Genomic DNA, 25,406 nt, shown 5'->3' on the forward strand with positions numbered 1-25,406 from the left:
TATAAAGATATCTCTGCTAGCAACATTGGCAGTGGATTGCGCTACTGGAACCTGGGAAACAAGTTAGAAGGTCACTCTAGGTTTCAAGATAGGAAATGATGTGAGGGCCAGAATTAAGGAACACGGACGGGGGTGGAAAAGAAGAGAAGGATTTAGAAAACAGAATCAACACATACACACAAAGGATCTAAAAGAAAAAGGGGTCAGGAGTCTGGTAGGTTTACCTCCCCAAATACTCTCCAAACCCACTAACATAGGTCCTAGTCAAACTCCCAGGTCTTTCTTCCATGTCTGACCATTGGTTCCCACAGTAGGTGAGAAGAGGCAGGGAGAGAATGAGGGTTCCTATTTAACATCGAGGAGGAACTATTTTAAGATCTCTCCAACCCCCTTTACAAAACCTTATCTACTTTCATCCCTCAAGCCCCTTTTCCGTCAGCTCTCTCTGCCTTCTAGCCCTTTCTTCCATGCTCTATTTTCCTTCCTTGGCTGCTCTACTCTCCCCACTTCCTTTGACTGATATTAACCAGAAATCCCTCACTCATCTAGTCAGTGAACATTTACTCACTTCCTGCTGTGGTCAGAGAGGAGAGAGTGATCAGAGAGCAAGAGATCAGAGTAGGAGTTTATGAGTGCACAGGGATAAGCAAAAAATGAACATCAGCAAGGCTTTCATGAACTCAATGTGGGCGCAGACTTTTACTGGATGTCATGCTTTAGAAACCAGAGGAGAGTTGATATAGGTTTCCATATCTTACTATCTGTGGTCAATAACAAGGGTAGAGACAAATATTATTTGGGACTACTTCCTTTGGAGACCCCTCTGGCCTGTCTCACCTGCATCATCTCCTCCATCTGCAATAAATAAAATTACCGTTCAGGGCTGATAAACATGGAACTTCCTCAGAATCATTAGCAGTCTCTCCCCACCCCCAGAAAACCGGTTACTGTATTCTTCAAGCATAACTTGGTGTTCAGCCATGACTCCCTGCCAACAGATTTCTTGTCTCTACAATGGACGAGGAGAGAAAGAAAGGGGGGGGGGCAGAGTTGAGCCCTTGTTTTGAGTTTTATCCTAGGATGGCTTCAAGGGGCACATGCAACACCTGGATCAAGCTATATCCCTCTGACTCCGAAGGCATTTCACCTCAAAAGTCTGAGCAAAGTATGTCTGGTTTATTTCTGGAAAGGAAGCGAAGCTGTGGTGAATTCAGGTCATCCAGTGAGGAAGGCGCACAAGGAAGATCAGTGGCAGAGCGTGCCAGCCTCTGCTTCACAGTGACTGGCAAGCAGGGCAGGGTATCCATACATCTAAGGGACTGATGAAAGCTTCAAGGTTCCACTGAAGTGCAGCTGGGAACAAGTTAACAGTGCAGCAGCTGAGATACATAGTATCGGACAGAAAATTCCAGAGGGTGCTATCAGGGCCCGGGGTTTTCTGTTTGGGCTGAAGCAATTCATAGACTACCAAGAAGGCAAAGTTGCAAATCTTGCCCTAGAGGTCAGGACACTGACATGAAATTGCACATGGAATTCTTGCAGCCAATCACAGTGGGCTCCCCTAGATGCTTGGTAAACAATCCCTGTCTTGGCTGCTGTGTCAGGGCAACATTCGGTGGCCAAGGACAGCTACAAAAAGGCTTTCTGCAGTTTGACTTAGGTTGCCTTCTGCCTCCAACTTCCAGAAGATCAGATGTTTCCCCTGAAGAGACTGTGCCCCTTGGACCATGAGCTCTCAGGCTCTCCCGTTGTGCCTTCCGCCCGTTGTTCAGTGAGCGCTATAGAATACGCAATCAGTTTAGTCCACAGAAGGCAGGTGGGTGACAGCTGCATGAATTTGTAGCACTGCATTCCTTTTGACATAAGTTGACACCTGTGATGGCATTTTAGGGTAGTTTTGGAGGCCCTCTCCTAATTCACTTGTACAACCACCTTCCTTGCAAACCAGAGCTACTTTTCCCAGCTTCCTTGGTTAATGAGAAAGTGAAATCCCTTCTCTCTGAGCTACAGTTTCACTTCTGTTTCCAGGTCACACCCACTTCATTGCTTGAACCCACTCGAACTGTAACTTAATTTGCTTATAAAATATTCACTAATTATATATCCCTGGGTCAGAAACTCAATGTCGTCCATGATGTAACCACTTCTTCCTGTTCTAAAACCTCCTCTAAAAGCTCCCGTGTTTTCTTCCAATTTTTCCAATGATCCTTTCCACCTCTTAGGGTCCCCTCGGTCCCCATGCAGCCCCCTCGCCAAGTACTACATCTGGTCTGTACTTTCCCCTCAACCATACAGAAAGCATCCTCATAGCATCTCTTCAGACTGACTTTGTTGGTTTATTCTCTGCCCATTTGAATTGTTTTACTATCTAGTCTTCCTTTGATTTTGGTGGAAGATGGGAATTTATTTTGTACCATGTACTTAGGCTGTATTGACAGAACAGATGGGAGCCAGGGAGGTCAAAGGAGCTGAAATATAAGTATAGAAGGTCAAAGCTGTCAGGGAGAGGGAGAGGGAGAGAGAGAGAGAGAGAGAGCGAGAAGTGGGGAGAGAGAGATTCTCTGTAGAAAATTACCACCTGCTGTATTAGTTAATGCTTTTCAAGTCAATTACTATATCGTTAAGTTAATGTAAGCAGTAATTTTTCCCTCTTCTTCCTACAGCAGATAGTGATGATATTTTCTGACAAACCTGGGCAATCTACTTATTTATTCTCCACTCCTCCCCTAAGCAGGACTGCAGTCATCTCCATCTGAAACAAAACTCTCACGGTTCAACAGCCATGCCATTTCGTTTGTTTAATTACAATGCTTATTTTTACCAATACCCAGCAGCCTGTTACTGAAGGCACATTTTTAGAAATCTAACAAATAAGCAAGTACTTCCTTAGATCACAGACACAGCTATCCAAATTTGTACAAAAGGGAAAGAGCACTTACCACACCTACACACTGGTTTGTTTGTTTGTTTTTCTGTTTCATCTACTTAAAGGCATTTTCTGGAGAAATGACACATGATTTCTAGTTTTTTAAACCATAACTAAAACTGCCTTCTTGGGTATTTATGTGAATACTTTCTAAAAATCTTCTGTAATTATATTCAACTCTTCCTTCATGCTTTAAAATGGCTTTATAACAGAGCAGATAAGCAAATAAAATTATGTGGGCACAAGCAGGCTAGAGAATTACTAGAAAACTATAATGGTAACCCAGCAGGACTTTAATTTGGGAAGTGCCCAGATGGCTTCATTGGTGAATTCTTCTCACATGTAAGGAAAAAATAATACTAATTTATCAAACTTTTTAAGAATATAGGAAAACAGGAAACATTTCCCCATTTGTTTGTGATGCCAGCACAACCCAGATAATAAAACCTACAAGGACATCTTAGGAAGAGTAAATTAGAGCCCAATCCATCTCATGAACACAGATGCAAGAAATCTTTTAAATAAGTGGTTGAATATCCAGATGGGAAAAAAATGAACCTTGACCCTTAATTCACACTCATTTCAAATACATTATAGATTTACATGTAAAAACTTTTAAAATAATAAATCTGGGAGAAGAAAACATGGAATATTTCATAGCCATGAGGTAGGTAGGCAAAGAATTCTTAAACAGGACACAAAACATTTCTAATCATAAAGAGCAAGAATGATAAATTAGACTTCATTAAATCAAGAAATTGTCCTTATCATAGGACAACAAAGCAAATGAAATGGCAGTTCACGGAGGAGTTTTTCCATACATATATCCAACACAGCATTTGTATCCAAAATGTATAAAGAACTATTATAGCTCAATAAGGAAAAGGCAGCCAATCTAATTTTTAAATGAGGAAAATCTTGAACAGGTACTTCATGAAAGAGGATAACTAATAATGGAAAAGAATCTGAAAAAGAACTATATATATATCACTTTGCTGTACACACATTGAAATTATACTTCAATTTAAGAAATGGTTAGTAAAAAAGCAAAACAAAACAAACCAAAAAGGGCTTACCTAAATATCCAATAAGAATTTGAACAAAGCTCTCAATATCAATAGCCAGTGGGAAAGTGTAAGTTAAAGTCACAATGAAATATCGTGACACAGCTGCCAGAATGGCTAAAATTTTTTTAATGATACAGTAGGTCAGAGAGGGCAGGAAACAACTGAAACTCTCGTACACTGCTGTTTGGAACAACTGTTTTGGAAAGGTGATGAAACATGCAAAGAAACATGCAATATCTCTATGACTCAGCAATTCTACATATCTACCCCAAAGAAATGAGTACACATGTTTACTCTAAGACACAGATCAGAATTGTCACAGCACTATTAGGTATAATAGCCCCCAACTAGAAACAATGTAAATGTCTATCAACAGTTAATGGATGAATAATTTATGACATGTTTATACTATGGAATGTTTTACAGCAGTAATAAAGGATGAACTACTGGTATGCAATGACAAGGATAATTTCACAGAAATAGTGCTGAACTTAAAAAGCTGGTACAAAAGTGTACATTCTGTATTCTTCCATTTTACAAAGTTCAAAGAAAGGCAAAACTAATGTATGATAATAGAATTTTCTTTTTAAAAGACTCCTGAATGATTCTAATGTGCATCTAGGTTTGAGAACTACTTACACGCCAGGGAGGTAACTGAGGTCCCAGGAAGTGAAGAGACTTGGCCGGGTTTTCTTGATTCCCAGCTTTGTTTTACGTGTATGAACAATACTGCCGCCTCCATTACGGAAAAATGATCCCACCAGAACTTGATTCTATGTGCAACACGTGGATCCCAGATCCTAAGCTGTTTTTACTGTCCTCAACAAACTCACTCAGTGTAGATTGATTCCATGTGCTGCCTGAGAGATGGCTTTCATTCAGGAGTGAGTGAATATTTCTGATTCTTTTCCACAAAAACTTTTTTAGATAATTTCTGTTATTTTATTTTTATTGAAGTATAGTTGGTTTACAACGTTGTGTTAGTTTCAGGTGTACAGCACAGTGACTCAGTTATATATATACATATATATTCTTTTTCAGATTCTTTTCCCTTATAGGTTATTACAAAGCATTGAGTATAGTTCCCTGTGCTATACCATAGGTCCTTGTTAGTTATCTGTTAATTCCTGTTATTTTAAAATGGCAAGCACATAGGAGTATCCATAAACATGAAGGAAGCAGAACCAATACATATTTCTCTCAGGTGTCATTTTACATCTCTATCTGATACTAGTTAAACCCATGTTCTGATACCGGTGTTCAGCTTCTTTTTCTTTTGGCTTTTTGTTCATTTTTTAATAAACTGAAATATAGTTGATGTACAATATCATGTTAGTTTCAGGTGTACTACATAATGATTTGACATTTGCATCAATTATGAAACAATTACCATAATGTCTAGTAACTATCCGTCCTCATACAAAATTATTACAATATTATCGACCGTATCCCTTATGCTGTATATTACACCCTGTGACTTATTTATTGTGTAACTGGAGGTTTGTACCTCTTTCTGTTCATTTTAAAAATCATTTAGAAAGATCCTGAAAAGGCTTAGGAAAAGGAGAATTTCAATCTCCATCAGGGAATTGAGAAACAGTTTTTGGTCTATTAAAAAATGCTTATTATGTATATTCCGTGCCTTAATTCTACGTGACAAAATGATAAAGGCAGAAAAACGCTCATATTCTCTGCTTTTGGCATTAGCAGCATTGAATGCATTCAGATTAATAAAATTCAAGTGTTGCCAATATAAACGAAAGAGTTGTGTTATCACTTTGCACCCTTAGTTATTAGCAATCATGACAGCTCAAGGAAAGTCAGCTGACACATTTATTTATGAAAGGATTTGAACAGCCACAGCTGAAATTCACAAATGTAGATGCAGTAACTGCTGGAAAACCACAAGAAATGGTAGGAAAGAAAAACTAGTAAGGAGAGTGAGCAACCATAATCAGCTTTGTTGAAACAAGTGGTATTAATGGAGGGAACTCCTCATTTTTTTACTCTTCTGAAATCTTTATTCTCTTCTAAATTTCTTCTCGTCTTCCTCCTCCTCCTTCTTCTTTGTCTTCCAGAGTGTTATCACCTATACAAGATGCTCTGTGAGGCTTGAATTGTGTTTCCTTATTTATCTGAATCTCAACTTATTTTTTCTATCGGTGAGAACACTGGTTCTTAACCTGTAGCTTTTCTTTATCTCCAAGTATATCAATGGTGTTAAGTAATACCCATCCAATGCCATTTTCTTCATAGTTACCATTTCCTCAACTTCTCAACGAGCCTGATAAGTCACACCTGCTTGTGAGTTCCCTTCCACCCACCAGTCAACCATCTTAATTCACAGCCAGAGCCAAGGGCTCTCTGCTCCACCGCTACCAGTATTGGAGTCCTCATTGCTAGCTGGGCAGCGAGTCATCCAGCTCCAAAGCCCCATCATATTATCTGTGTTCTTGGACCACTGCTGGTACTGTCTCAGGTTGGCATCTGTTGATGAAACAATCAACACATGTGTAAAGGAGGGGCTGACGCAGATTGGGCATAGGGAAACGTCAGACTGTGATACAGGATGACAAAGCCTCAGCCAAGGTCCCAGGGAGCTAGAGCACGTCCTGTTCATCATTGTGGTGCCCACTGAACCCTTATTCGCCCACCAACTTCAGTCACTGTATGTGGGCCTCTGGGAAGGGCTTGCCTGGAGGGAGGGGTCTGTCTGCTGCTGAGGCAAACCCAGAAGGTGCTGACAGCCCCGGCATTGAGTCCTTCCTGGAAGGCAGATTGTTTCCATCACAGAGATGCATGAGGACAGAATGCAGATTAGGTCAGGTCTGAAAAGGATCCAATCCTCCAAAATGACCCCAGATTTCACTTGAAAGACTATAGGTTTCATTCAGGTCTGATCTTAATTTACAGCCCAGAGTGTGGGCCAAAACGTCTCCATTTACTTTGGGAAATACTCCCAAATCTCACTGACCTAAATACTTGGTACACTGTAAGGTCACTAAGAGGGCTTTTTAAAATGTACTTTTGAAAGAGATTTCTAGTTTGGTTTTCAAGAAAGATTGTGTATGAAAAAAAGTTTTGGAGGGAAATGATATAACTCTAAAAGAGATTTAATATCAGCAGGGGGAAAAGGATTAGGGAAAAAGGGAACTCATGGCATCTCACTGAAGTACGTTTGACCTTAGGCCCTGCTTTAGATATTAATTTCTGAGCTAATGAGGCTCGGCCAGACTCTTGGGATCTAGGAACCATTTGCCAAAATCATCTTTAGCTTTATCCTATCTCCCTGAATCCAGACCAGGATCCTATAAATCTGGAATTTAAATGCTGTCCTGGCCACGTAAAAGGTTTAACCACTACGTTAAATCCAGTTGACAACTTAAAAATCCTAATTTAGGGGCGTTCATCCCTTTCTCTCTTGAGAGTGTTCCATGTTTGGCCTCATCACAAGAGTGAAGACCCTGTAACCACCAAGCTTTCCCTCCTTGAAACAGCTCCCAGTAACCAGCAGAGCAGCGTCAAGAAGAAAAGTGTCCACTAAGCAGAGCATGGACGTTCTCGCAGGACACCAGAGCTTTGCTGGGAACTAATTTGAAACCAGTTTCCCATACATTAGGCTTCACAAGGTCACACTGTGCACTTCTGGTATCTGGCCGATAAGGGTATTTTCAGTAACAGTTTCAAGAACAGGAATGCTAGAATGCTAAACCATTGTTTTCGATTATCTTACCAACTGTCAAATCAAATTCCTTTATTTCTCTGGTGGTCAATAAGAATTGTATCAAATATTTTGTGTGTGTGTGTGATTTTTAAAATTGAGGTATAATTGACATACATTATATTAGCTTCAGGTGTACAGCATAATGATTCAATAGTTGTATATATAGTGAAATGATCATCACAGTAAGTGTAGTTAATAGCCATCACCATCCATAGTTACAGGACATTTTTTTCTTGTGATGAGACCTTTTCAGATCTGTTCTGTTACCACCGTACAAGTACGCCAATACATTATTATTAACTATGGTTGCCATGCTGTACATTACATCCCCATAGCTTATTTATTTCATAACTGGAAGTTTGTTCCTCAAAAATATTTCTTGAAATAAAAACAAAAAATACTTTAGTATTATAAATTTGGAGCTTGTGTCATCGATCAATAATCCACATACTATGGGTTGATCCTATCAATGATGTAAAAATAGAGCATCCACCTTACTGTCAGAGTCACATTTCATTCAAGAAAGGGATGGAGAGCTTATTGGGGTCTATGTCTGGCGATGAAAATAAATATTCTACTTCAGTACTAAAGGTATTCTTGGAACTCTTCCCTTTGTTCAATTAACTTGATTAGGAGCAATTCAGATGCAATGTTTCCTCTTATTAAATTCATGCCACCCCAAACTTTCTTCAAAGCAAGGTTAACATTTTGTTCTCAGTCCTTCAGAGTAAGTGACAGTATCCAAGTTCTCACTTTCTCCTATTGCTTCTTCTCCCTCTTTTTTCCTCCTCAACCAGAGTGTAAGCTCCTCCAGAGCAAAAAACAAAAAAACAAAAAAAAAACAAGGCTTGTTTTCTACCGCCTTCATTGCCTGGCACGAGTTCAGTAGATAAAACAGTCCCCAGGGCCTGGACAACTGGGACTATTAAATGTAATTTTACAGTTTGGTGGGGTTGAAGCTGTAGCACATATCAGCCTGACGGGCCTATGTAATTAGTTCCTGTGAGAAGTCAGGAGAAGGAGGCGATATCAATAAACTAGAACTCAGTCAGCAAAAGTGACCCATGTCAGCATGTAATTCCCCTTCCTCCTCCTCCACTGTCACCATTCAGCCATATTTTCCACACTGATGGTCACCATCTGGCAGTCATCTCTTCCCACCTCTGCCTTCCAGCCAAAGGACTCAGGTTGATCAAATTGTCAGTGGGGAGAGAATGAAGGAATGGCCCTTTACAGCATAACTAGCCCTGAGTCCTACACCTCTGTAGGAATCACCTTCACAGTAACGGATGAAACCACAGGCCTCTGAAGCTGCTGGGGGCCTCAGAGTTCTCCAGAAGCCTGCTGCTAAAAATAAGTGTTAGATAGAAATGCAGACTCTCAAGCCCTGCTCCCTTCCTACTGAACCAGAATCGGAGGTTTAACAAGATCCCCAAGTCATCTGCATACACAATAAAGTCTGAAAAGCACTAGAATATTCTTCATTATGTGTACCAGAAAACTGAGCCCGGGAGAAACTAGGTATCTAAATAAAACGCATCAGGAGAGATTTGCAGATCAATTCATTCATTGATCCTGGAGAAACAATAACATGAAAATGTACAACACATTAGTAAAAGCAGGGCTTTGGCTCCTTACAAAAGATTTTACCATCAACTGAATGAGAAATCCAATTGCATGAGAATACTTTGGAGTGTATCACAGCAGTTCATTAATATTTCTAAGCACCATCATAAGGACTATACAGTAAATACTTACATTAAATTAAATTAAAAATTGGGTTTTTGTTTTGTTTTTTAACTTTTTATTTTATACTGGAGCATAGCCGATTAACAATGTTGTGATATTTTCAGGTGCACAGCCATACATATACATGTATCCACTCTCCCCCCAAATCCCCTCCCATCCAGGCTGCCACATAACACTGAGCAGAGTTCACTGTTCTATACAATAGGTCCTTGTTGGTTATCCATTTTAAATATAACTGTGTTTATTTGATTGTTTTTATTTGTTTGTTTGTTGCTTTGTTTTGTTTTTACCTGAGCTGGGTCATACAAATGCTAAAAGGCAATTCTTTGTCGTTAGGCAAGATTTTTGTAGTTTCTAGGATTCCTAAAGTTGTTACTCCCTTCATCCTTGACTTTTCTAGCTGGTCTATTATTTCACCTCCAGCCACGTGCAGATCCCTATTTTTTAATTACTTGTTAATAAAAGGTAATACATGCCCTACATGGAGAATACAAGAGAATATCTCAAAGACTAGAAATTACCTAGAGTTCCAACCCAAGAGAAACACATTTAACATGTGAAATGTATTTTCTTCCAACTTTCTAATGTAGTTAAAATGATACTGTATTTATATGTTGGTATGCTGATTTATTTGAAATTAAGACAAAGCGTATTATCAGGTTATTACCTGGAACGTAATCAAAACTTCATATAGGAGACCTTCAAGATGGCAGAGGAGTAAGACGTGGAGATCACCTTCCTCCCAACAAATACATCAGAAATTCATCTACATGTGGAACGACTCCTACAGAACACCCACTGAACGCTGGCAGAAGACCTCAGACCTCCCAAAAGGCAAGAAACCCCCCACGTACCTGGGTAGGGCAAAAGAAAACAGAGACAAAGAATACGGACGAGACCAGCACCAGTGGGAGGGAGCCGTGAAGGAGGAAAGGTTTCCACACACTAGGAAGCCCCTTCGCGGGTGGAGACTGCGGGTGGTGGAGGGGGGAAGCTTCGGAGCCACGGAGGAGAGCGCAGCAACAGGGGTGCAGAGGGCAAAGCAGAGAGACTCCCTCACAGAGGATCGGTGCTGACCAGCACTCACCAGCCCAAGAGGCTTGTCTGCTCAGCCGTCGGGGCGGGCGGGGCTGGGAGCTGAGGCTCGGGCTTCAGTTGGATCCCAGGGAGAGGACTGGGGTTGGCAGCGTGAACACAGCCTGAAGGGGTTAGCGCACCACAGCTAGCCCGGAGGGAGTCCGGGAAAAAGTCTGGACCTGCCAAAGAGGCAAGAGACCATTGTTTCGGGGTACATGAGGAGAAGGGATTCAGAGCACCGCCTAAACGAGCTCCAGAGACGGGCGCGAGCCACGGCTATCAGCGCGGACCCCAGAGACGGGCCTGAGACGCTAAGGCTGCTGCTGCCGCCACCAAGAAACCTGTGTGCGAGCACAGGTCACTCTCCACACCGCCCCTCCCAGGAGCCTGTGCAGCCTGCCACTGCCAGGCTCCCGTGATCCAGGGACAACTTACCTGGGAGAACGCATGGCGCCTCAGGCTGCTGCAACGTCACGCCGGCCTCTGCCGCCGCAGGCTCGCCCCGCATCCGTACCCCTCCCTCCCCCCGGCCTGAGGGACCCAGAGCCCCTGAAGCAGCTGCTCCTTTAACCCCGTCCTGTCTGAGTGAAGAACAGACACCCTCAGGCGACCTACATGCAGAGGCGGGGCCAAATCCAAAGCTGAACCCGGAAGCTATGCAAACAAAGAAGAGAAAGGGAAATCCCTCCCAGCAGCCTCAGGAGCAGCGGATTAAATCTCCACAATCAAATTGATGTACCCTGCATCTGTGGAATACCTGAATAGACAATGAATCATCCCAAATTGAGGCGGTGGACTTTAGGAGCAACGATGTATATATTTTTTTCCTTTTTCTCTTTTTTACAGTGTGTATGTGTATGCTTCTGTGTGTGATTTTGTCTGTATAGCTTTGCTATTACCATTTGTCCTAGGGTTCTGTTGGTTTTTTTTTTTTTACTATAGTTTTTAGTGCTTGTTATCATTGGTGGATTTGTTTTTGGTTTGGTTGCTCTCTTCTTTCTTTTTTTTATTACTTTTTATATTTCTAATAATTATTTTTATTGTAATAACTTTATTTTGTTTTATTTTATTTTACTTTTTTTCTTTCTTTCTTTCTTATTTTTCTCCCTTTTATTCGGAGCCGTGTGGATGACAAGGTCTTGGTGCTCCGGCTGGGTGTCAGGTCTGTGCCTCTGAGGTGGGAGAACCGAGTTCAGAATATTGGTCCACCAGAGACCTCGCAGCTCCACGTAATATCAAATGGTGAAAATCCCCCAGAGATCTCCATCTCAACACCAAGACCCAGCTCCACTCAACAACCAGCAAGCTACAGTGCTGGACACCCTATGACAAACAACTAGCAAGATAGGAACACACCCACACCCATTAGCAGAGAGGCTGCCTAAAATCATAATAAGGTCAAAGACACCCCAAAACACACCACTGGACCCGGACCTGCACACCAGAAAGACAAGATCCAGTCTCATCCACCAGAACACAGGCACTAATCCCCTCCAACAGGAAGCCTACACAACCCACTGAACCAAACTTAGCCACTGGGGGCAGACACCAAAAACAACGGGAAATACAAACCTACAGCCTGAAAAAAGGAGACCCCAAACACAGTAAGTTAAGCAAAATGACAACAAAGCAGAGAAACACACAGCAGATGAAGGAGCAAGGTAAAAACCCACCAGACCAAACAAATGAAGAGGAAATAGGCAGTCTACCTGAAAAAGAATTCAGAGTAATGAGAGTAAACATGATCCAAAATCTTGGAAATAGAATGGAGAAAATACAAGAAATGTTTAACAAGGACCTAGAAGAACTAAAGAGCAAACAAACACTGATGAAAAACACAGTAAATGAAATTAAAAATTCTCTAGAAGGAATCAATAGCAGAACAACTGAGGCAAAAGAAAGGATAAGTGACCTGGAAGATAAAATAGTGGAAATAACTACTGCAGAGCAGAATAAAGAAAAAAGAATGAAAAGAATTGAGGACAGTCTCAGAGACCTCTGGGACAACATTAAATGCACCAACATTCGAATTATAGGGGTCCCAGAAGAAGAAGAGAAAAAGAAAGGGATGAGAAAATATTTGAAGAGATTATAGTTGAAAACTTCCCTAATATGGGAAAGGAAATAGTTAATCAAGTCCAGAAAGCGCAGAGTGTCCCATACAGGATAAATCCAAGGAGAAACATGCCAAGACACATATTAATCAAACTATCAAAAATTAAATACAAAGAAAAATATTAAAAGCAGCAAGGGAAAAATAACAAATAACATACAAGGGAATCCCCATAAGGATAACAGCTGATCTTTTAGCAGGAACTCTACAAGCCAGAAGGGAGTGGTAGGACATATTTAAAGTGATGAAAGGGAAAAACCTACAACCAAGATTACTCTACCCAGCAAGGATCTCTTTCAGATTTGAAGGAGAAATTAAAACCTTTACAGACAAACGAAAGCTAAGAGAATTCAGCACCACCAAACCAGCTTTACAACAAATGCTAAAGGAACTTCTCTAGGCAGGAAACACAAGAGAAGGACCTACAATAGCAAACCCAAAACAATTAAGAAAATGGTAATAGGAACATACATATCGATAATTACCTTAAATGTAAATGGATTAAATGCTCCAACCAAAAGACATAGACTGGCTGAATCAATACAAAAACAAGACCCATATATATGCTGTCTACAAGAGACCCACTTCAGACCTAGGGACACATACAGACTGAAAGTGAGAGGATGGAAAAGATGTTCCATGCAAATGGAAATCAAAAGAAAGCTGGAGTAGCAATTCTCATATCAGACAAAAGAGACTTTAAAATAAAGACTATTACAAGAGACAAAGAAGGACACTACATAAAGATCAAAGGATCAATCCAAGAAGAAGATATAACAATTGTAAATATTTATGCACCCAACGTAGGAGCACCTCAATACATAAGGCAAATGCTAACAGCCATAAAAGGGGAAATCGACAGTAACACAGTCATAGTAGGGGACTTTAACACCCCACTTTCACCAATGGACAGATCATCCAAAATGAAAATAAATAAGGAAACACAATCTTTAAATGATACATTAAACAAGATGGACTTAATTGATACTTATAGGGCATTCCATCCAAAAACAACAGAATACGCTTTCTACTCAAGTGCTCATGGAACATTCTCCAGGATAGATCATATCTTGGGTCACAAATCAAACCTTGGTAAATTTAAGAAAACTGAAATCGGATCAAGTATCTTTTCCAAGCACAACGCTATGAGACAGATATCAATTACAGGAAAAAAATCTGTAAAAAATACAAACACATGGAGGCTAAACAATACACTACTTAATAACCAAGAGATCACTGAAGAAATCAAAAAATACCTAGAAACAAATGACAATGAAAACACAATGACCCAAAACCTATGGGATGCAGCAAAAACAGTTCTAAGAGGGAAGTTTATAGCAATACAATCCTACCTTGAATCAAGAAACATCTCAAATAAGCAACTTAACCTTACACCTAAAGCAATTAGAGAAAGAAGAACAAAAAACTCCCAAAGTTAGCAGAAGGAAAGGAATCATAAAGATCAGATCAGAAATAAATGAAAAAGAAATGAAGGAAACAATAGCAAAGATCAATAAAACTAAAAGCTGGTTCTTTGAGAAGATAAACAAAATTGATAAACCACTAGCCAGACTCATCAAGAAGAAAAGGGAGAAGACTCAAATCAATAAAATTAGAAATGAAAAAGGAGAAGTAACCACTGACACTGCAGAAATACAAAGGATCATGAGAGATTACTACAAGCAACTCTATGCCAATAAAATGGACAACCTGGAAGAAATGGACAAATTCTTAGAAAAGCACAACTTTCTGAGACTGAACCAGGAAGAAATAGAAAATATAAACAGACCAATCACAAGCACTGAAATTGAAACTGTGATTAAAAATCTTCCAACAAACAAAAGCCCAGGACCAGATGGCTTCACAGGCAAATTCTATCAAACATTTAGAGAAGAGCTAACACCTATGCTTCTCAAACTCTTCCAAAATATAGCAGAGGGAGGAACACTCCCAAACTCATTCTACAAGGCCACCATCACTCTGATACCAAAACCAGACAAAGTTGTCACAAAGAAAGAAAACTACAGACCAATATCACTGATGAACACAGATAGAAAAATCCTCAAACAAAATACTAGCAAACAGAATCCAACAGCATATTAAAAGTTTCATATACCATGATCAGTGGGGTTTATCTCAGGAATGCAAGGATTCCTCAATATATGCAAATCAATCAATGTGATACACCACATTAAGATATTGAAGAATAAAAACCATATGTTCATCTCAATAGATGCAGAAAAAGCTTTTGACAAAATTCCACACCCATTTATGATAAAAACCCTCCAGAAAGTAGGCATAGAGGGAACTTATTTCAACATAATAAAGGCCATATATGACAAACCCACAGCCAACATCGTCCTCAATGGTGAAAAACTGAAACCATTTCCACTAAGATCAGGAACAAGACAAGGTTACCTGCTCTCACCACTATTATTCAACACTCTTTTGGAAGTTTTAGCCACAGCAATCAGAGAATAAAAAGAAATAAAAGGAATCCAAATAGGAAAAGAAGAAGTAAAACTGTCACTGTTTGCAGATGACATGATACTATACATAGAGAATCCTGAAGACTCTACCAGAAAACTACTAGATCTAATCAGTGAATTTGGTAAAGTTGCAGGATACAAAATTAATGCACAGAAATCTCTTGCATTCCTATACACTAATGAGGAAAAATCTGAAAGAGAAATTAAGGAAACACTCCCATTTACCATTGCAACCAAAAGAATAAAATGCCGAGGAATAAACCTACCTAGGGAGACAAAACACCTCTATGCAGAAAACTATATGACACTGGTGAAAGAAATTAAAGAGGATACAAACAGATGGAGAGATATACCATGTTCTTGGATTGGAAGAATCAACATTGTGAAAATGACTTTATTACCTAAAGCAATCTACAGATTCAGTGCAACCGTTATCAAACTACCACTGGCATTTTTCACAGAACTAGAACAAAAAATTTCACAATTTGTATGGAAACACAAAAGAACCCGAATAGCCAAAGCAATCTTGAGAAAGAAAAATGGATCTGGAGGAATCAGGCTGCCGGAATTCAGACTCTACTACAAAGCTACAGTAATCAAGACAGCCTGGTACTGGCACAAAAACAGAAATACAGATCAATGGAACAGGATAGAAAGCCCAGAGATAAACCTACTCACATATGGTCACCTTATCTTTAATAAAGGAGGCAGGAATATACAATGGAGAAAAGACAGCCTCTTCAATAAGTGGTGCTGGGAAAATTGGACAGCTACATGTAAAAGAATGAAATTAGAACACTCCCTAACACCATACACAAAAATAAACTCAAAATGGATTAAAGACCTAAATGTAAGGCCAGACACTATCAAACTCTTAGAGGAAAACATAGGCAGAACACTCTATGAGATAAATCACAGCAAGACCTTTTTGACCCACCTCCTAGAGAAATGGAAATAAAAACAAAAAACACACAAATGGGACCTAATGAAACTTAAAAACTTTTGTACAGCAAAGGAAACCATAAACAAGACGAAAAGACAGCTCTCAGAATGGGAGAAAATATTGGCAAAAGAAGCAACTGACAAAGGATTAATCTCCAAAATTTACAAGCAGCTCGTGCAGCTCAATATCAAAAAAACAAACAACCCAACCCAAAAATGGGCAGAAGACCTAAATAGATATTTCTCCAAAGAAGATATACAGATTGCCAACAAACACCTGAAAGGATGCTCAACATCACTAATCATTAGAGAAATGCAAATGCAAATCAAAATTGGATATCACCTCACACCAGTCAGAATGGCCATCATCAAAAAATCTACAAACAATAAATGCTGGAGAGGGTGTGGAGAAAAGGGAACACTCTTGCACTTTTGGTGGGAATGTAAATTGATACAGCCACCATGGAGAACAGTATGGAGGTTCCTTAAAAAACTAAAAATAGAACTACCATACGACCCAGCAATCCACCTACTGGGTATACACCCTGAGAAAACTATAATTCAAAAAGAGACATGTACCAAAATATTCATTGCAGCTCTATTTACAATAGCCAGGACATGGAAGCAACCTAAGTGTCCATCATCGGATGAATGGATAAAGAAGATGTGGCGCATATATACAATGGAATATTACTCAGTCATAAAAAGAAACGAAAATTGAGTTATGTGTAGTGAGGTGGATGGACCTAGAGTCTGTCACACAGAGTGATGCAAGTCAGAAAGAGAAAAACAAATACCATATGCTAACATATATATATGGAGTCTAAAAAAAAAAATGGTTATGAAGAACCTAGGGGCAGGACGGGAATAAAGACGCAGCTCTTCTAGAGAATGGACTTGAGGACACAGGGAGGGGGAGGGTAAGCTGGGACGAAGTGAGAGAGTGGCAAGGACTTATATATACTACCAAATGTAAAATAGATAGCGGAAAGCAGCCGCATAGCACAGGGAGATCAGCTCAGTGCTTTGTGACCACCTGGAGGGGTGGGATACGGAAGGTGGGAGGGACAGAGACGCAAGAGGGAAGAGATATGGGGATATATGTATATGTATAGCTGTTTCACTTTGTTATGCAGCAGAAAATAACACACCATTGTAAAGCAATTATACTCCAATAAAGATGTTTAAAAAATAAATAAATAAAGGCCACCTTGGAGGCTGCCTACCAAAAAAAAAAAAAACTTCGTATAATCATACTCTATAGTCATAAAGTAATAAGATCCTTCATAATCATAACCTTAATGATTACATAATATTTTATTGGACACCATAATTTACTTAATCATTCTTTCATTACCAGACACTTAAATTATTGGCAATTTTTACTTTTCAGATAAAGAGGTGAAAATCATCATTGTGAATAAAATTTTGTTCATGCTTTGGCATAGAATCATTACAAAACTCTTGATACAGACTGCCAAACTGATTACCAATTCTTTACAAGACTGATCATCTCATCAGAACCTCACAGATGCTTAAGGTATTTATTAATTTGATTAGGGAAGATCAAATTTCATAGTGTGAACAGAAATTTTTAAATTTATATTGTATTGGGTTGGCCAAAGATTTCATTTCGGTTTTTCCGTAAGATCTTATGGTAAAACCCCAACAAAATTTTTGGCCAACCCAATATTTCTTCTTTGGTGAATAATTTATTTTTTCCAATGTTCATTTATCTACTGACGTTCATAGCATTTTTCTCACTGATTTGTATGTGATAGTTATAGATATTGTCTTTATTTGAATCTATGTTGCAAATTTTTTTATTGTAGACATTTTAATGTACAGGAATTTTTTTTTAATTAATTAATTTATTTATTTATTTTTAGCTGTGTTGGGTCTTCGTTTCTGTGGGAGGGCTTTCTCTAGTTGCGGCAAGTGGGGACCACTCTTCATCGCTGTGCGCAGGCCTCTCACTATCGCGGCCTCTCTTGTTACGGAGCACAGGCTCCAGACGCGCAGGCTCAGTAGTTGTGGCTCATGGGCCCAGTTGCTCCGCAGCATGTGGGATCTTCCCAGACCAGGGCTCGAACCCATGTCCCCTGCATTGGCAGGGAGATTCTCAACCACTGCGCCACCAGGGAAGCCCCCAGGAATTTTTTAAACAAAATTTTATATAGCCAAATCTATCTTTTCCTTACTGTATTTTTTTTTTGCTTCTAGGCTTAGGAAATAGTCTCCTACTCAGAGATACACTATTTATTTCTATTATTGTCTAGTTATCTTCTGTCTTGACTTTTAGATTCAACAGTTTATTCCATCTGGAACTGATTTTGGTGTGTGTTATGAATGAGAATATAAAGGAATTTTTCCAAATTATGAACCACTTGTTTCAATACAATTTACTGAATCTTTTTCTTTTCTACTCAATTATTATACCACACACGTATAATATACATAATTATTTAATATATAAAAAATATTCTGTTGTCTGTTCTGAGCTATATATTCTTGAGTGGGAAACACTATTTTTACTATTGTGACCTTATGGTATGTTCACAAACATGATTGACAACTCTTTTCTTGCTGTTTTTCTAAGTTTTTCTATATATTTTCCTGTATTTTCAATATAGGATTTTAATTGTTAATTTCTAATATTCTATTATGGTGAGAGGATTTGGTGGATGTTGCAGTAATTTTTTGAAATTTACTGGAATTCCTTTTTGCCTTGTAAAGGGTCAATTTTGTAAATGTTTGACGTGGGCTTGTCTGATAGAAAGGGACAGAATTCTCTCTATACGTCCATTAAATCAAACTTGTTATTACATTTTTAAGATCTTCCATATTCTTAATAATTTTATGTCTGCTTCATCTACAAATTTTTGAAAGCTGTGTTAAATCACCCATTATGACTGTGGACTTATCAAATTTGCTTATTATTTCTTAGGTTTTTTTTAATGTATTTCATGGCTATGTGGTTAAATACAAGTTTATGATCAATGTTCTTGCTGGGTTTTTCTTTGTATTGTTATGCCATGCCTCTTGATTTCTATTAGTACTTCAGTTCATATTCAGTTCATATTCACAGTTTCAATTTCATTACTTGTGATTGGTCTGTTCATATTGTCTATTTCTTCCTGGTTCAGTCCTGGAAGGTTATACCTTTCTAAGAATTTGTCCATTTCTTCCAGGTTGTCCATTTTATTGGCATAGAGTTGCTTGTAATATTGTTTTATGATGCTTTGTATTTCTGCAGTGTCCATTGTAACTTCTCCTTTTTCATTCCTAATTTTACTGATTTGAGTCCTCTCCTTCTTTCTCTTGATGAGTCTGGCTAAAGGTTTCTCAATTTTGTTTATCTTCTCAAGAAGCAGCTTTTAGTTTTATTGATCTTTGCTATCGTTTTCTTTGTTTCTATTTCATTTATTTCTCCTCTGATCTTTATGATTTCTTTCCTTCTACTAACTGTGGGTTTTGTTTGTTCTTTTTTCTCTATTTCCTTTAGGTGTAAGGTTAGATTGGTTATTTGAGATTTTTCTTGTTTCTTGAGGCAGGCTTGTATTGCTATAACACTTCCCTCTTAGAACTGCTTTTGCTGCATCCCATAGGTTTTGGATCATCGTGTTTTCATTGTCATTTGTCTCTAGGTATTTTTTGATTTCCTCTTTGATTTCCTCAGTGATCTCTTGGTTATTTAGTAACATATTGTTTAGCCTCCATGTTTTTGTGTTTTTTACATTTTTTTCCCTGTAATTGAGTTCTAATCTCATAGCGTTGTGGTCAGAAAAGATGCTTGATATGATTTCAGTTTTCTTAAATTTACCGAGGCTTGATTTGTGACCCAAGATGTGATCTATCCTGGAGAATGTTCCATGTGCACTTGAGAAGAAAGTGTAATCTGCCATTTTCAGATGGAATGTCCTATAAATATCAATTAAATCTATCTTGTCATTTAAAGCTTGTGTTTTCTTACTAATTTTCTGTCTGGATGATCTCTTGGTTGGTGTAAGTGAGGTGTTAAAGCCCCCCACTATTATTGTGTGACTGTCGATTTCCTCTTTTACAGCTGTTAGCATTTGCCCTATGTATTGAGGTGCTCCTATGTTGGGTGTATATATATTTATAATTGTTATATCTTCTTGGATTGATCCCTTGAGCATTATGTAGTATTCTTCCTTGTCTCTTATATCATTCTTTATTTTAAAGTCTATTTTACCTGATATGAGTATTGCTACTTCAGCTTTTTTTGATGTCCATTTGCATGGAACATCTTTTCCATCCTCTCACTTTCAGTCTGTATGTGTCCCTAGGTCTGAAGTGGGTCTCTTGTAGACAGCATATATATGGGTTTTGTTTTTGTATCCATTCAGCCAGCCTGTGTCTTTTGGTTGGAGTGTTTAATCCATTCACATTTAAGGTAATTATTGATATGTATGTTCCTATTACCATTTTCTTAATTGTTTTGGGTTTGTTTTTGTAGGTTCTTTTCTTCTCTTGTGTCTCCCACTTAGAGAAGTTCCTTTAGCATTTGTTAGAGCTGCTTTGGTGGTGCTGAATTCTCTTAGCTTTTGCTTGTCTGTAAAGATTTTGATTTCTCCTTTGAATCTGAATGAGATCCTTGCTGGGTAGAGTAATCTTGGTTGTAGGTTCTTCCCTTTTGTCACTTTAAATATATCATGCCACTCCCTTCTAGCTTGTAGAGTTTCTGCTGAGAAATCAGCTTTTAACCTTATGGGAGTTCCCTTGTATGTTATTTGTCATTTTTCCCTTGTTGCTTTCAATAATTTTTCTTTGTCTTTAATTTTGGTCAATTTGATTACTCTGTGTCTCAGTGTGTTTCTCCTTGGGCTTATCCTGCCTGCGTCTCTCTGCACTTCCTGGACTTGGATGGCTATTTCCTTTCCCATGTTAGGGCAGTTTTTGACTATAATCTCTTCAAATATTTTCTTGGGTCCTTTCTCTCTCTCTTCTCCTTCTGGGACCTCTATAATGCGAATTTTGGTGCATTTAATGTTGTCCCAAAGGCCTCTTAGGTTGTCTTCATTTCTTTTCATTCTTTTTTCTTTATTATGTTCCGCAGCAGTGAATTCCACCATTCGCTCTTCCAGGTCACTTATCTGTTCTTCTGCCTCAGTTATTGTGACATTGATTCCTTCTAGTGTATTCTTCATTTCAGTTATTGTATTGTTCATCTCTGTTTGTTTGTTCTTTAATTCTTCTAGGTCTTTGTTAAACATTTCTTGCATCTTCTTGATCTTTGCCTCCAATCTTTTTCCGAGGTCCTGAATCATCTTCATTGTCATTATTCTGAATACTTTTTCTGGAAGTTTGCCTATCTCCACTTCATTCAGTTGCTTTTCTGGGGTTTTATCTTGTTCCTTCATCTGGTACATGTTCCTCTGCCTTTTCATTTTGTCTATCTTTCTGTGAATGTGGTTTTTGTTCCACAGGCTGCAGGATTGTAGTTCTTCTTCTTTAGTGCCCTTTTTGAATTGATATTCTTCATACCCCCTTTTTCCTCCTCTGCTGATTTGGAAGCTATAGATTGTATTTCTGCTTTTTGGTGATTACTCATAAATGTTTACATATATGCAAATAATTCTAACAAAGTCTACTTTTTTAGTACTTCTATCTTCCTCTCAAATATCAGATTCTCATTGCAATTTACCTATTCAGCCATCCCATCTACAATCATGTTACTGTTATCTAGAATTTTATTTTTCCTTCTTAAAGGCAAAATTATTATGTTTAAATAGTCAATTACATTTAAGAGGTCCTTTTATCATTTTCTGAGCTAACAATTGTTCCCTCATTCCATGTCTCCACTCTTAATCCAGTGTTATTAATATTTGTATAATTTAGAAAAAGTCTGTAAGAGGTAAGCTCTTTCTGAGTATGTCTGACTTTCTTCTTTTAGTTTTACCTCACTTTTTAATAATAGTTTTGCCACATAAACAATTTGAATTTGGCAGGTATATTCCTTTAGCACTTTAATGATATTATCCTATCGTTTTCTAGCATCCATGGCTGCTGAGGAAAAGTTTGTTACCAGTTTCAAAGTATTCCCTTTCAATATAATTTACGCTTTTCCCTTGGTAGCTTTATTATAAATAAGTAATCTTATTTTTTCTTTGATGTTCAACAGTATCACCATGATACATCTCACTTTGAATTTATTTTACCTGCTTGCTATTCATAGTGTACTTTTGTTATGATAACTCACTTTTTCTTTTTCAGTTCAGCTATTATTTCTTCAAATGTTATTTTTCCTCTATTCTCTTCTTCTGGAACTTCTATTAGACATGTGTTAGAGCTGCTGTACATAATCAACTGTCTCAACTGCTCTTTCGTATACCTCATCTCTCTTTCACTCTGAGCAAACTCTTCAGTACCATCTTTCAATATGCTAATTCTCTCTTTGACTAGGTCACAATCTAGAGGATATCCTACTTTTAGAGTTTTTCATTTCAATGACAATCCCTTATTTTCATAATTTTTGAAGTTTATTTTCTCACGTCCATTTAATTTTTAAATTTTTGCCTTTTCACATTTTGATTGTTTTTTTCTTTGTTATTCAGATTCCTTCATTTAGCTCTTAAAGCATTCTACATATATTCATTTTGAAGTTGTTGTCCAACTGATACGAAATACTGTTTTAATCTGAGGTTAATCTGTGTCCCATTGTTGATTTTGTTAGATGGCCTTCTGAGATCAAATTTCTTGATGCACTGTAAAGGTTTGGCCATATTTCTGAAATTAAATTTCCTCATGTATGGTAAAATTTTGGTTTGTAGACTCATTTTGAATACAAAGATTTTCAGTTTCATTTTTTCTCACTCTCTTAGCTATTTACTTGCTTTTTGTATTACATTTCATCTAGAATTTCTATATGTTTGAAATGGGTGGCATGGGGAAATAGGTCCTCACCAGTTAATTCTGTCATGTGTCATCTCTTTTTCTATATTAATACTAAGGTAAATTCCTCCAAACATCACAGAGATTGTGTATAGAGATCTAAAAGCTTTAAATTAATTTGGGAAGAATTGATACCATATTAGACTTTCCAACCAAGAACAAGGACCATGTGAATTTCTATTTGGTCAGGTCTTCTTTTCTATCTCTCAGTAAACTTTCATATTCTAATGCCTTCTGGAATAGTTAAACCTATAGTACTCAGAAAAGTTCTTTTATTTATTTATTTTTTGATGAACAACACAGCAATAGATTTTATTACACTTTTCTTAGTGATTAGTGTTTTAATATTACAAAAATGTATGTCCCCTTTTAAAAAATTCAGATATTACAAATATGCACAAACTAAAGAGCATACATTATTTCCTTCTTCTCCAGTCCCTTGTTCTTTCCTAGAATTAATTCTTTTCTTTTATTTTTTAAAACATCTGTATTGGAGTATAATTGCTTTACAATGTTGTGTTAGTTTCTGCTGTATAACAAAGTGAATCCGCTATATGTATACATATATCCCCATATCCCCTCCCTCTTGTGCCTCCCTCCCACCCTCCCTATCCTACCCATCTAGGTGGTCACAAAGCACCAAGCTTATCTCCCTGTGCTATGTGGCTGCTTCCCACTAGCTATTTATTTTACATTTGGTAGTGTATATATGTCAATGCTACTCTCTCACTTTGTCCCAGCTTACCCTTCCCCCTCCCTGTGTCCTCAAGTCCATTCTCTACGTCTGCATCTTTATTCTTGTCCTGCCCCTAGGTTCTTCAGAACCATTTTTTTTTAGATTCCATATATATGTGTTAGCATACGGTATTTGTTTTTCTCTTTCTGACTTACTTCATTCTGTATGACAGACTCTAGGTCCATCACCTCACTACAAATAACGTAATTTTGTTTCTTTTTATGGCTGAGTAATATTCCATTGTATATATGTGCCACATCTTCTTTATCCATTCATCTGTCGATAGACACTTAGGTTGCTTCCATGTCTGGCTATTGTAAACAGTGCTGCAATGAACATTGTGGTACATGTCTCTTTTTGAATTGTGGTTTTCTTAGGGTATATGTCTAGTAGTAGGATTGCTGGGTCATGTGGTAGTTCTATTTTTAGTTTTTTAAGGAACCTCCATACTGTACTCCATGGTGGCTGTATCAATTTACGTTCCCACCAACAGTGCAAGAGTGTTCCCTTTTCTCCACACCCTCTCCAGCATTTATTTTTTGTAGATTTTTTGATGATGGCCATTCTTACTGGTATGTGGTGATACCTCATTGTGGTTTTGATTTGTGTTTCTCTAATGATTAGTGATGTTGAGCATCCTTTCACATTTTGTTGGCAATCTGTATATCTTCTTTGGAGAGATGTCTGTTTAGGTCTTCTTCCCATTTTTGGATTGGGTTTTTTGTTTTTCTGATATTGAGCTGCATGAGCTGCTTGTATATTTTGGAGATCAATCCTTTGTCAGTTGCTTCATTTGCACATATTTTCTCCCATTCTGAGGGCTGTCTTTTCATCTTGTTTACGGTTTCCTTTGCTGTACAAAAGCTTTTAAGTTTCATTAGGTCCCATTTGTATATTTTTGTTTTTATTTCCATTTCACTAAGAGGTGGGTCAGATAGGATCCTGCTGTGATTTATGTCATAGAATGTTCTGCCTATGTTTTCCTCTAAGAGTCAAAACAGTTCTTGATCAATGTTGCTAACTTAAGATTCCTAGAATGTATCCAGTACGCAGGAACATTCAGACTTGAGGTGATATTTCTCTTCATTCCCTACAAGGTCTCTTCTATCAATTAATACCACTCGTTATTTGTTTTTTACTGTGAAAGGATGCTATCAGCAGTGCTTCAGGCTCTGTAAGGACATGAGTCCATTTCTCTCCCTGGGATTGCTAGCTGTTTTGATACTTTAGAGCTACATCTTCTTGAACTCATTTCCTACAGTCATCTGTTTCCTTTTTCAAGGACAATGTCAAGGCCCAAGGCCAGAAACACATGGCCATAAGCCAAGAACAGAAGTGCTCTATAAGCTAGAGCAGCAGAGGTAGTTGATGGAAGGCATGTGTGGGTGTGAGTGTGTGTGTATTTGTGCATATTAAGGACACCTGCTTATAAGTCTCCAGAGAAAAGAATCATTTCTCATAATTGTCAAGCTCTACTTCCCGTCTGTTGCATACTGTTGATTATAAAGTATTTGTTCTGAATACTAATTATCTGGTGTGGGGTGGGGGGAACTATAGCAATCCAAGAAATAAATATACCATTATGTTCATATTTAATCCATTTAAATTTGACTGTTTATTTATTTAGCAATTGGAACTTCCAAATGTTTTTGAGTACCAGCATGTCAT

At 38.1% G+C, this 25,406-nt stretch overlaps 1 protein-coding gene across 2 annotated transcripts in view; it reads right to left on the reverse strand.

Annotated features, from left to right (window-relative positions):
- Positions 1-4,746, reverse strand: part of RIPPLY2 (ripply transcriptional repressor 2) — an 82,306-nt gene extending 77,560 nt beyond the window's left edge. The window contains exon 1 of one of the 2 annotated variants that reach the window (XM_036871843.1): positions 4,633-4,746. The gene's annotated coding sequence lies outside the window, so the exon portion shown is untranslated. Of the gene's footprint in view, positions 1-4,002; positions 4,129-4,632 lie in introns of those variants that run through there. The other variant, XM_036871842.1, reaches the window with a different exon arrangement.
- Between the last annotated feature and the right edge of the window lie 20,660 nt (positions 4,747-25,406).

Source organism: Balaenoptera musculus, chromosome 12 (assembly GCF_009873245.2).
Source record: "Balaenoptera musculus isolate JJ_BM4_2016_0621 chromosome 12, mBalMus1.pri.v3, whole genome shotgun sequence".
NCBI classification, from domain to species: domain Eukaryota; kingdom Metazoa; phylum Chordata; class Mammalia; order Artiodactyla; family Balaenopteridae; genus Balaenoptera; species Balaenoptera musculus.